The following is a 14,835-nucleotide window of genomic DNA, read 5'->3' as shown; positions in this document are numbered from 1 at the left end:
GAAAAGAGAAGGACAAAAGTTACAAACCTGTAGTGCCATCCACTTCAAATTTTGATAATTTGAATTAGATAGATCTTTGAGGATGTTATATCCACGCCATGAACTAATTAATACAAAAAATCGCGTTAGTAAATGTTTAAGTAACATATGTAGTTAAGTTTATATTGTAATTACATATTAATCATATTCTTTAGATATATGGATGGCTTCTTGTGTAGGGAACAAAACCACACAACAGTCTTATCAATCGTGGATAAGACAAGTAACTGTCAATGACCCCTATATCATTCATGAAAAGATTTTGTAAATATTTAAAACATGAAATAGTAATAATTGACGACTTATAATTGAACTTACTCATTAATATAAGAGTATAGATAAATTTGTTTTCCCTATTTTTCCATAGTGTTAGTGATGTATTTTGGGGCTTCAGATTTCTTTGTTCCAATCAGATTAATAGAAAAGGGATCCAAGAATCCATAGACATCTTCATTCCCGTCATTGATAGAAACTCCTGACAAATACCTACAAGTCATTAGTTAAGGCATAATCAATAACAATTTAGCATAAAGTAAATTGAAATATAGGTAAAGATACTTACATCATAAAAAAATGAATTATATTTATATTGAGCTCCTGGTCTCCAACTGCAAATTCTAACAAATCTGACATGTATATGTATAGTGGCATATCAGTGTTTATTCCAAAAAAAAACATATCATCCCATGGAATGACCATAAGGTTTTGACCAATCTCTTTAGCAGCTGCAGCTAAGGAAGCTATAGAATCGTCAATGAGAACCTCATGCTTCTTTTTCGGACTTGGTTTCCGACGAGGTTTCTACAAAATAAAAAACATTTGTATCAAATTAGATGTAATATATAAATATAAATTAATATAATGAAATGAAATTATTACCGGAGGTTCTGGTATAATTCAAATGAGGTGTCTAGGCCAGACTATGAATCTCTGAAATATATCGACCACAGTTGTTACCTCATCTGAAGGTAGTGGAACACGAGCATCAGCTACTCGTACTTTTTCCACCGTCACCTTCACCACATCAGGGGAAAGAGGAACGTTATGTGAGGTGGTGGCTTCTTGATAGACTTTTCCAATGGCCACCACCTGAGGAAAAATGCCGCCCTCTACCAGTAGATCACATTGGCTCATCTAGCCAATGATATCCCCATTTTGAAGTTGTAGGAGCTGCACAACTCCCCTTTGTGCTCTTGGGATCATAACTAACATGCAACTCAAGTGACTGAGCACAATGTTGTGTCGATAGAAACTCCCGTCGCGACTCTAGTCGCACGTGTTCATTCTTCTTTCTCATTTCCTCCATTAATTCTTGGCGTATCTTACTCGTTAGTTTTGTTGTGGTCTTTGAGGCAATGGAGGAGGATGAGTGTCATGGTGCAACTCCAAAATATTGTTTAATTCAACCCCTTTCCCAGTTGCACGTACACGACCACATTGCTCAAGTCGTCCAATTGCTTCATCTAGGATATCATGATGACTTTTAGGTACAAAATTACCTTGGGAGCTTTTCTCAACCAAGGAATCCTGCAAGAGATCAAAATCATATAAGTTTTTAATATAATTAATGCTTTAAAATAAATGCAAAGGATGATAAAACTACTTACAATTTTTTCTGAAACTGTCCGTGATTGCTTAAAACTATATGCATTTGACTTTTTAATTTAGGCCATCTTCCATTTTTCGTGGCGAAAAGGTGGTGATGGAGGTTCACTGATCCCTGTATCAATCTCAGACCCAGTGCCCTGTCTGGATTGCTCATTTTCCATCATGAGTGATTGCTCAAGCTTTCGATACCCCGAACGAGACATTAGGTGTGGGGTAACCTTCTTTTGTGTTGCAACTTGAGCTTTCTTCCAACGATCCTGTCATAAATAAAATAAACAAAGTAAATCAAATAATATTAAGTCATTAATGTTATGATCCATAAATCAAATAGTTCAGTAACTCAACTTACCAACCACCCTTCAGATTCACGGTTTTAAACAAAAAGACGTCATGTCTCTTCATCAATATTAACGTCCTTTAAACAAGGATTTTGGCATTTATAGATGCCAAAAACATATTTCGTCGTCAGAGTTGACTTAAACTGATACAATTTAATGTCGATATTAGATATAATCTTTTATCAAATCGATTCCACATTAGGGATGTCAAAATATGTCTGCAAAATAATATCATGAAATTAAAATTGATCAATGAATATTAAAAATCATTATATGATAACGAAAATAATGTAAAGCTTACCAGGATATCCCCCCAGAGCATGTTTCGATCGACCTCTTACACATTATCCCATGAATTAATCAATATGGAGAGCCTCTGATGAGCAACAACTCCAAGATAGTTGCTAAAATTCTCAGCACTAGGACCAAAAGCCACTCCAGTGTTGACATCAATGTCAACATGTGTCTTCTCACCACTAGCATGTCTCAATGAGAGACGCTTCAGTCTAGTAGGTCCTCTACTGGATCGTCTGGAGGGGGGTCTAATTGGAGTCTGATCGTCACCCATATTTGTGTTTAAAAATTAGGTAAAAAAATTAGTTAAATTGCATCGAAAGAAAATCATATAAAACAAATACATAAAATTCTAAATTTGTATTATAAAAAATATTTGAATTTTTTTTACCATAATGGGTTGAATGTTCATATGTACATTCCTTCATTGTGGTCTTTACGGGTTGCATGTACATCATCAACTACATCGTCATCTTTATTCATTATCATTGGTGTGAGTCACCATTTTCAATATCATCAATAGTCTCCCCTTGTTTTTATTATAAAAAATATTTGTTTTTTTTACCATGATGGGTTGAATGTTCATTTGTAAATTCCTTCATTGTGGTCTTTACGGGTCACATGTACATCATAAACTACATCGTCGTCTTTATTCATTATCATTGGTGTGAATGAACGAGGGTCACCATTTTCAATATCATCAATAGTCTCCCCTTGCTTTTTTCCGTGTAAAATTGACATACCAATGTTTTAACGTAGGATCTTTGACGTAGAAAACCTAAGATGCTTGTTGAACCATTATAAATGGCTCATCCCGATACCCTATCTTTCGAAAGTCCACTAATGTGAATCCTAATTCATCAATTTTAACCCCACTTTTATTGTCAACCCATTTACACTTGAAAACTGGAACAAAAAACTTAGTATAGTCAACCTCTCATATCTATTCTATAATACCATAGTATGCCATTAATCCAACTACTGGATTTGTATCTTTTGAAGTGGAAAACTGCATTGACTCAACTTCAAGAGTAACACCACAATTTTGAAATGTACTCTTTTCATCCATAGACTTCGTGTAAAATATACAATTGTTCACTTTGTAACCTATAGAATAAATGTCATAAAACTTCAATCTAGCAGCCAACTAGGTCAAGGTCTTCGATGTAGTTGAATCCTTTAATCATGTATATAGTGGCGGTTTTAATATGGTGGTTATTAATAACCGCCATAAGTGTTTGTATAATATGACATCTTAATAACTGTCACAATTATCCTTCAAAATGTGTCATTTTGAACTGCCATAATTTCGCTTCGAAATATACACTCTCCCATGTTTTCCTTTCCTCCATACCATTCCTCATTCCCATTTTTTTTTTGGAAACCTCATCAATTTGACTCTTTGAAATCCGAATTTGACTTGGAACCCTCTTCTCTCACAGAACATCTCACTCTCCCCATACCTTCTTCACTCTCTAGAAACCCTCAAACCCTTAACTCACCACTCTCCTATGCTTGAAACCCTCAAACCCTTCCCTTCACTATTCACTCTGCTTGAAACTCTCACTCTCACCGCAAACACTCTCGCACACCTTCACCCTCACGAAACCTTCACTCTCGCGCCCTCTCTCCCAGTCTCTGCAAAACCTAACCCTTCCCTTCACTTTTCTCGTGAAACCATCGTCACCGTTTGTTCTGTCTGCCAACACTGTCGGCTTGAAGGATGCCTCCTCATAACGATTTCAATCGTTCATCGTCGCAACAACCGCCAGCTTGCATGGTATCCGCTCAAGATAACTTTGTTTTTTTAAATATGTTGTTGGATTGCCATTATAATTGTGAGCATATTGATAACTTCTGTAAATTGTATTGTACCTCTAAAGAAATTGTTTCAATCCTTGCTTCTCTTAAAATTCGATCTCAAGTTCTCTCTTCTTTAACGACGCTTCTTCAAATTCGCCTTTAGGTCTCTGAGATCGTCGCCACCGAGCCCTCAACCTCTGATGGTCTTACAATCCAAAAATTTCTGGCCAATAATTGGAACATTCTGGACGAAAAGGATGATAGTTGGAAGAGTCATGTCACCGTTGTAGCTCAATCTATTAATGTGATTAAACGCCGTTTACAAGTAAATATCCTATTTTCTCTTGAATTAAACGTGTTTTTTTCTATCATTGCTTACTAACTTATTAAGTAGTTAGTTACTAGGTACTGCTTGTTCTTTGTTTTAGTGAGATTAGTGTAACTATTCTAATTTTCAAATTTTTATCTTGGGTTTGTTAGAGCATGATCCTGTGTGTTGTAGTGGCAGTGGCAAAAATTGAAAAATTGAAGGTGAGGTTGGATATGTATCAAGCTAGGTGAGGAAGAACTTTGGGATGACTCTGTGCGGGCAGGTAAAATAAGTCAAAAGCATGGTTCACTCCTAGGAAAAATAAAAGAAGTAAATGCATTGGAACAAGAGTTACTTGAGCATATTGTGGAATCGGTGGGGACTCGCTTCATCTTATATATCCTAGGCATGTATTTGCCTTTTTTTATAGACTTGCATACAAAAGGGTGTGATGCTTAATAATCTGACCCGTATATTCCTTTGATTTGGTGTTTAAAGTAGAGTGAAGATGAGAAGAATAAGACAACTAAAAATTTAAGCCGGTGAGGACTTGGTAATTTATTGTCACAAGAAAGAAAATTTAAGTAGACACAATATTTTTTTAACATCATATTGCAATGTTTGAAATTCTATAGTGCTCAACTTATTATGTGGTAGATCTAATTTTTAGGAAACATATATTGATGTTAAACACTTGTTCGTTCTCTTTCAACGTTTGTAGAGAAGAGTTAGATTGATCATTTCTTACTAGTACATGCAGATTTATATAATCATGCATTGAGTATTTCCCTTTTCAGGAATCATTAAAATTGTTGCTTAACATAAGATGAGATGCAAAAGAGAAAGAGCTAGAGGCTTTGCTTGTTGGGAGCAAGATTCTTGTTCTTGCTGCATTGAGGTTATTGTCATAGATATTTAAAGTTTCTATTACGGCGTTGTTGTTTTTATCATTATTCATGTCCAAACCATCAATACAATATTGGGGTCTAAGAACATGATGTTCGTATCCTACATTGGAATATATCCTAACAGTTTTTTCCCATGTGCTTCATTAGAAATAAGTAAACTTGTGGTTGTTAGCATTAAACTCAAAGTCATCAACAGTTTTATTTAGAAATATGAATAGGTAAAAAATTATTATCTTTAATTCTAGTTTTGAATGTCATTTATACTATGATTTTAAATGTAATTTACAGTATAGGTTTTATGAGAGAGAAGGTAGAAGTTGAGAAGTCTATTGTAAGACTATTTAGAGAGATTATATTTTCATTTGAAAAGAAGTAATATGTCCCTGCCTCGACTAACAATGATGGCCAATTATGACAATTGGAGCATCCAAATGAAAGCCCTTTTGGAGTCTCAAGATTGTTGGGAGGTAGTTCAAGAAGGTTTTGAAGAACTAGAAAATACAACTGGTTACTTGACGGTCCATAACAAAGTGTTGAAAGAGACACGGTCGAAAGATAAGGTAGCTTTGTACATGATGTATCGAGCTATTGATGAGGCAATCTTTGAGAAGATTGTTGGTGCATCCACTTCAAAGGAAGCATGGAACATCTTAGAAAAGGTGTTCAAGGGTGCAGTCCGAGTTAAAAAAATGTGTCTTCAAAGTTTATGAGGTGAGTTGGAGGCCTTGAAGATGAAGGATTCAGAAGATGTATCTAGTTACATCACTCATGTGCAAACGGTAGCCAATAAACTAAAATGCAATGGAGAAACTCTCATGGATGCAAGGGTCGTGGAGAAGATTCTTCGGTCATTGACCGGTGACTTTGAAAATGTTGTATGTGCAATCGAGGAGTCTAGACACTTGGAAGAGATGACCATTGATGATCTCTCGGGTTCTCTTGAAGCACATGAACAACGAAAGAAGAAAAAGAAATAAGAAGTCTTGGAGGAAGCCTTACAAACAAAGATGACCATCAAAGAAGATAAGGTGATGTACGTGCAACATAATGGAGGAAGAGGACATGGACGCGAAGGTCACTATTTTGATCACAACGGAGGTCGTGGTCATGGAAAGAACAATGAAGAGAGGAGACAAATGAACCAACAAAACTGACGTGGACAAGGTCGTGATTATGGTGGTCGTTCACATCGTTCAAATGTTGAATGTTACAATTGCGGCAAATATGGACACTATGCAAAGTAATGCAATGCCAAGAAGAAAGTGGAAGAAAACGCAAATTTAGTGGAGGAAGATGAGACAAAAGATGAAGGAATTCTAATTATGGCCAATGAAGTCGTCATTTTGGATAGTGAGATGGTATGTGTGGGCACAAACATCTCTTTCTTGATATACAAGAGATAGAAGATGAACATGTGTCTTTTGAAGAGTCCACAAAAGTTCCCATCAAAGGTCGGGGAAAAATATGTTTTTCTCAAAAGGATGGAAAACAAGGCACTATGGAGGATGTTTATTATGTACCTGAATTGAAGAATAATATTCTTAGTATGGGACAATTACTGGAGAAAGGTTATTCGGTTTTCATGAAAGACCAGATTTTGCACTTGAAAGACAAAAGTGGACGGGTTCTTGCAAACGTGGAGATGACGAAGAATCGGATGTTCAGAATCAACTGAAAGAGTACATTGTCGGAGAAGTCCCTTTGTGATGACAAAATTGAGCTTGAAGGTTTAAGGGAAAAATCATGTAGCTTGGAAGAATTGTGCAATTTACTGAATAATGAAAGCCATAATCTTCTGAATGAAAGGAATGTCCTGGTATCTAAATTGGAGAGTGTTGAAGCAAAATTTGATAACCTGGAAAAAAGATTTACAAAATTGGAAGAAAAATATGTTGATATGGAGAAAGAAAAATAAAGTAAAGTCAATCCAGTAGAAGAACTACATTTGTTGCTTTTGGCACAAAAAGAAAAGGTGAATGAATTCTTGTCCAAATTAGAAGCCCCTTATAAGTTTTCAAATTTACTTGAAAATAATGGTTTTGATTTGGGAGAAGACAGTAAATGGAATAGTGTTGAGACATTATCTACCAAGGGTATATGTTCTAATCATTATGTTCCAAGTTCATTGAAGCCAAAGTCTTTCTTAAATCCTTTTAATTCAAAGGGTGAAAGTGGAGAAGATTTTGTTTGGGAAATTAAAAGTAATTCAATTCAAAATTTTGCATGGATTGGTGTAGTGAAGAAAACTAAAGTTGCTTCTATTCCAGAACAATATGGTGACTACTAGGAAAATATTGGAGCCAGTTGGCGTAAGGAAAAATATAAAATTGGAAGTTTGAGCGATGACAATCAGAAAAGCAATATGAATGAAAAATATGAAAGGTTTGAGTTTAAGGGGGGAATTTGTTAGAATTAAACTCAAAGTCGTCATCAGTTTTATTTAGAAATTTGAATAGGTAAAAAATTATTACCTTTAATTATAGTTTTGAATGTCATTTATACTATGATTTTAAATGTAATTTATAGTATAGGTTTTATGAGAGAGAAGGTAGAAGTTGAGAAGTCTATTGTAAGACAATTTAGAGAGATTGTATTCTCATTTGAAAAGAAGCAATGAAATAATAAAAGTTATATTTTCTGTTATGTATGCGTATATGCTTTTTGAAGCTTACTATTATGTAGTTAATATAGGTTCAAGTTGTGGCTGAGGTACAAATTTAGAATTATAAAAGAAGAAAGTTTATGTAATTAATATTGAGAAAAATGATCTAAACTTCAGTCCATCACATTTTGAAAGAAGAGCATGCTTAATGATTCTTATTAAATTGAAGTAATGTACATATTTAAAGAAGAAAATTGAAACAATTTTCTATATGCGTAAATTTATTGCAGCCATCATCCACTTTTATATCTTTCTTATAATCCATCGTTTAGTGTTGATAAACCTATTAGCTAGCTAGCAGTTATGTTGATTTCCTGAGTTGTGCCTCATTTTCAACTACTACTTTTGACACAAAGCAAAGTTTTTGTTCATTTATCATTTTCTAACTCGAGCAGTAATACTTTTGAAGTCTATAGATTATGGTCGCATGGCTGAAATCCTGGTACAAAACGTTGGTTCTCTGGATGAATTTACTAGGATAACAACTATCACATGGGTAAGTGGTATTGCTATTCTTTGAATTGAGAGTAAATTATCTACTCATGTAATACTTTATGGTCAGGGTTGACGTAACTTTTTAGTGTTATTTAATTAGAAGTGTAGTTTAACCATATTAGGTTGTTAATTTATGTTATACCCTCAGGTGCTAAGGAACGAGGGTATGTTACTAGTTACGGGTTCAGGAAATTCAATTACTCTAAATTGAAACAAGTTACCAAAGATTTCGGTGAAGAGATTGAAAGGGGCGTTGGAGGTACAATGTATAAGGGTGTCTTGATAGATAATTGCATCTGCATAGCAAACCAAGGAGAAAATGAGTTTCTGAGTGAGGTAAGCATCATTGGAAATTTTAACTACATGACCTTAATATACATGTTCGGGTATATAGTGCATAGGGAAAGCGTTGGTTTATGAGTACATAGAGAACGGTTCTTTAGCTTAGAACCTTTCATGGGGTTCAAATGCACTTGAATGGAGCAAAAGGTATAACATTGCTCTAGGGACCGCAATTAAAAGTATTTTAATAGCTTTAGAAGAAATTGAAACTTGCCAAAAAAAAAAAAAGGTTAAGAATTAAAATTATTCAATCATATACTAACAATGTTTGTTAATTTAAAAACTATATATTGATATATTTATTCTATTAAATATTAAGATATTATTTCTCTTATTTTAGTTTCATTAACCTAGTTTTATATTATTTTTTTACTCTAGTAAAGGAATTTAACACGGGTATGTGAATAGGAAATCAAAGCATGCATGAATGGATACACTTGTCTGCTGTTAATTTCTATCCATATATGCTACTCATATATATTCCCATGCCAGCTACTCCTTTCGTTTTCTTCCCAACTATACAAAGGGAAATTAGGAAAAAATAGCCTCCTCTGTACATACATACCTATTCGTTCTATTTTCTAAATCCATTTAGTTGCATCAATAAATACAAATATTATTTCCAGTTTAACTATGATCAACCTAAACTACTATTATTTCTCACTTTTCATATACTTCCTCTGTATCAACTTCATCAAATGTGGAGCACACGATAGTTCAAATGGAAAGTGAGCTTGCAACTGTGAAAAATTAAATGCAAACTTTGTTGTATATATTGCTTCCAGAAAAGATATTTTGGAACATTTTGATGCAATGGAAGCTAATTTGGTACATGCATCCATCAATGAGGTATTAGTAGACTTAAATCTTTGTTGGTGTCTTCTTTTATTTTATAATTATAAACATTGAAAATTCTTAACTTCAAATTATGTATTATTTATTTCAGGCACTAAATGATGGAAATGGTACTCCATCACCTAATCAAGTAATAAGATCAATTGCATGAAGCAAAACTGATTAGGGATGAACAATTATGTTTGTTTTAATTTTAAATTATGTATAAACTTTTAAACAATTATGTGTGTTTTAATTTTAAATTATGTATAAACTTTTGAACAATTATGTGTGTTTTAATTTTCAATGCAATGAATGGATGCTTATAACTTTATATAGTATTTCATTTTATTAGTATTTTATATTTTTATTATGAAAATGTATTATGTTTAGTTTAATTATGCAAACCAGATTATAAAAAAAAATGGTGGCTAAATTCCATTTATTTAGAATTAAAATTACGTTAGTTAAAACCGACATATTATTTTTACAATTTTATATAATACTGACAATTAAAAATGTCATATTATACCCTATATAATGGCATTGAAATCTTTTTCAATGAATTAAATTGCGACAGTTATGACTGACACTACTTACATATAAAATATGTCACCTTAAACAAAGTGTTAAAGTGGCGAGTGTTGCGGCGAGTGTTGCGGCGAGTACCGTAAAACCACCACATTAAACTTTGTGGCGGCCAGTTCTATGGCAGTTTGAGAAACCGTCACATGCATATATTGTGGCGTTTATAAATGCCAGTTTATACGAAAATAACCGCCACTGTATACACCATTTTTTTTTTGTAGTGGATGCACAACTAAATGAACCATTATGTCAAAAAAAGATGGAGGAAAAAACATCTCCAATTCACATAAGATAACAACAATTTCATCTTCAAGTTCATCAAATTTTAATGGATCAATGACTTTACAACATATGGAAGAGAAGAATGGGCACAAACAAGTTATGGTATGCCTAACATTTTTTGGTAAGATCCCACGAATACCTACCGACAACAATTGTTGCATCAAGATGTGACAACCATGAGAATTCAACCCAATTAACTTCAAATCTTGCATTGACACTAGGCTCTTCACATTTGAGGAATGTCCTTGTGGCACTTTCACACCCTTTAAACATTGACAAAAACTTTTTTTTTCATCTTTTGACATGATGTAACAAGCTGGAAGAAAATATGTGCGCTTACCCATTTGTATCGGTGTCAACTCGCCTCGTATATTCATCTCAATCAAATCTAAACGAGCATTTAGACCATCCTTTGTCTTCCCGTTAATGTTAAGAAGTGTACCAATTAAACTATCACACAAATTCTTCTCAACATGCATTACATCTATACAATGTTTAACTTCTAACATCGACTAGTACGGAAAATGAAAGAAGATTAATCTTTTCTTCCATATGTTTGTCACAAATGACTTATTTTTCGACTTACCAAAGGTGTGGTCTATGTTATTTATCTTTTTGTAAACCTCAACACCCATTAATGGAGTTGGTGGACTACTAGTCTCTTGATGTCCATTAAAGGTTGTTTTCAACCTCCGATAAGGATGATGACTTTTAAGAAACCTCCAATGTTGAATATATATTATCTTTCTTCTATTGGACATGCTTTATGACCCTTAACACTATACCCTGATAAGTTACCATATGCCGAAAAGTCATTGATGCTGCAAAATAACATGACATGCATCACGAAAGTTTCATTAGCAAATCCGTCAAATACTTCAACACCCTGATCCCACATTAATTTCAAATCATCAATTAGGGGACTTAGATAAACATCTATGTCATTTCCTGGTTGTCTTGTACCGGATATCATCATAGACAACATCATGTATTTTCGCTTCATGCACAATCCAGGACGTAAGTTATAAATAACTAGTAAAACAGACAATGAACTGTTATTCGTACTCATATTACCAAATTGATTCATTCCGTTTGTAGCTAAACCAAGTAGGATATTTCTTGATTCTTTACCAAACTCTGGAAACTCGTCATCAAATTTCTTCCATTGAATAGAATCGGCTGGATATCGGCACATGCCATCACATTTCCTCTCATTTACATGCCATCTAAGATTCTTAGCAACATTGCGTTTGCAAACAAATGCTTCATCCTTGGAATGATGGGAAGATACCACATAACCTTCATTAGGGGTCCATTCTTTTTTATCTCTTCAATAGTATCATCATCTTTGTGTTTCAACTTATAACGTGATAACCCACACCTTAGACAACTTTTCAACAATTCAAAATCTTTCCTGTATAATATACAATCATTAGGACATGCATGTATCTTTTTATACTCCATACCCATCGGACAGAGATTCCTTTTGGCCTCATAATTAGAATTAGGAAGAGTATTTCTCTTTGGAAGCATATCCTTCAACAACTGAAGCAATTCTGTGAAGCTTTTATCAGTCCATCCATTTATTGCCTTCAAATTCATCAATGTTAACACCGTTGACAACCATGTGAAGTTAGTTAATCCATAATACAATGGAGTCTCTGCATCGCTTAACATACTTCCATATCCATGCGCTTCTGCTAAAGACTAAGATCTCACATCCCGAATCATGTCCTCTAATCGATCATCATGTACTTTGCCATGTACTACATCATCTATAGTGCACCCCACATATTCTCCAGATACGAAAACACGTGGTAAATTTAATAATTTACCATGTCATGTCCAAGTTGTATAAGATCGAAGAAATCCATCACATAGAAGGTGTTCCCTAATTTTCTTAACATCCAATCTCCTTCCATTCAAACAATTAACGCACAAACACCTAAACTTTACTCCATCACGACCATTATTATTGACGTTACATTGCACAAATTGTATAAATTTTTCTACTCCTCTTTCGTAGTCATCATTTATGCGAACAGAGTTAATCCAATTTTGATCCAATATGTTTTGTGATGGTCATTCAGGTGTTTACTAATGAGCGTGAAATCTCATGTTTGTCGAGGGTCTAACACCTCCGAACTCAATACCAGCATGTATCAATTGTCGAGGGTCGAACACCCTCATAATCAATACCAACATGTATCAATTGCTAAGGGTTGAACACCCTCAAACTCAATACCAAAACGATAATTCTATTATAACCTAACAACTAACATAATATAAATTAATAATAAATACAAATTATAATAAATACTAAATATAAAAATTAAAAATCATTAAATTAATTATAAATACTAAATAATATAAATATATTTACAATCTAATAATTTAATAATTCTATTCTAACCTAAAAAGTAACATAATATAAATTTAAATTAAAAATAAAAATAAATACAAAATATACAAATTAATAACACTAAAAAAATATTAAAAAAAAAATTAAAACACCACCAACCTTGTGCGTGAAGGCAACGGTGGTGGTGAAGAGCAGCAACAACGGCTAGCAGCAGCGAAGAACCAAAGGAGGCACTGAAAACAACCAATGAAGACAACGATGGTGGAAGGCAATGAAATAGTAGGCAATGAAAACCTTTACCAACAATGGAGAACAGAAATGAATAACAGAAACAAAAAAAAAGAAACAAATAAGCAATGGTGAGTGAATGACAGAGAGCTTGAAGATGAAGAAGAAGCAGAGAGAAGCAAAGAAGGAAGACGAAGCAGGAGAAGACAAAGGAAATACGAAAGTGTAACTAGTGCGCTATGAATTAGGGTAATTAAATGAGTGTAAAATAGCGGCTCTGAGGTAAATTCATCGTTTTAGACCAAAGTGTTTGGCAGTAAAAGCGTTGTGAATGTATTATCGTAAATGCGCTTTTTGCACTAGTGAGCTAAAGCCTCTAAAAATAATGATTTAATCTAAGGTATGTGTTTCATTAAAGGTAAAAATATACTACATGGTTTAGCTGCTACTAAATCACTTATTTCTAGTGATTGTGTTCAATACCTTGAATTTTTAGTCTCCTTTCTACATACTAGTTTTCATGAGTAAATTAGTAACTACTAATAAAGTCTATCTATATTGTCCTCTGTTAGTTGGAAATAGGAAATAGAAAATTCCTTGTAAATTTAATTTTTCTATCTTTGTCACATCTAGATGTAATCTTGGGCATGGATTGATTATCTTCTAATCAAGTCCTTCTCAATTACTGTCCATAACCGTCGTCACTCATAAACTACGATTTTGGCTATTATCGCAGTCTATAATGGGTCCATGTAACAAATAGTAGAAGACCCATAGGAGGGTATATATGACGCATACCCTTCTTTGGGTCTTATATATTTTTATTTCATGTACAATATAGATGACCATTCTGTTACTAACGTTCGCTTAAAGTTGTTTGATCGTCATCTATAATTCAAAACTATAAACTACAGTTCTAAAATCGTTGCCTAAGAACTTTACAAATTGTTGTATAAAAGCATTTTTTACAGAAGTGCTTATAACACTCCTGAAATAATCAATTAAATGGTTTTATTGTATTTCCAAATACAAACAACAATAACATAATTGATTATCATTATATTTAATCAATTAGTCTTATCACAAATATTTTATAAATTGTTTTTATTGTTTTCTTAAGTTTAACAATTGTAAGTGCTATCAAACACTTTATAACATCTATTATGAAATCTTTTTTTAAAGTTATTATCTTAAGACAATTTGGTAACTTTATTGTAATTCTTTTTATTATAATTTTTTTTGAATATTAGCAATATCATCTCTTTCCAAACTTTATTGTGATTCTTTTACACTTAAGTTTGGTTTTCTCATGAAATAGATTTCTTCATTAAATTGTATCTCTTTGAGAGATTTTCGAAATGTTTAGTTCATATATTGTGTTACTACATCATTTACATGTAAAGTGTGATTTTAATATGAATTTATTAAGATAGTGAAAACAATTTTTTTCAAAATTTTGAACTAATCTAAAATCTCGTATCATCTTTGTATCCCTTATTGCTTATATTTACATTCATGTTATATTTCTTGATTTTGGTTAAACCATATTCTTCTAAATTGATAGTTTCAAGAAAAGGTTTTTAAAAATCTATTAGTATTTCAAGAAAATTTTAAGAGAACAATTCACTCATTATTTTGCACAACATGGTCTTATAAATGGTTTTCTTTATAGCTATTGTCCACATATATAATCAAACATTTTCTCAAGATGCTTCTATTAATAGAACCCTTTATTTAGAAGA

This window comes from Phaseolus vulgaris, chromosome 10 (assembly GCF_051622355.1).
Source record: "Phaseolus vulgaris cultivar YP4 chromosome 10, ASM5162235v1, whole genome shotgun sequence".
NCBI classification, from domain to species: domain Eukaryota; kingdom Viridiplantae; phylum Streptophyta; class Magnoliopsida; order Fabales; family Fabaceae; genus Phaseolus; species Phaseolus vulgaris.
This window is presented reverse-complemented; position numbering follows the sequence as displayed.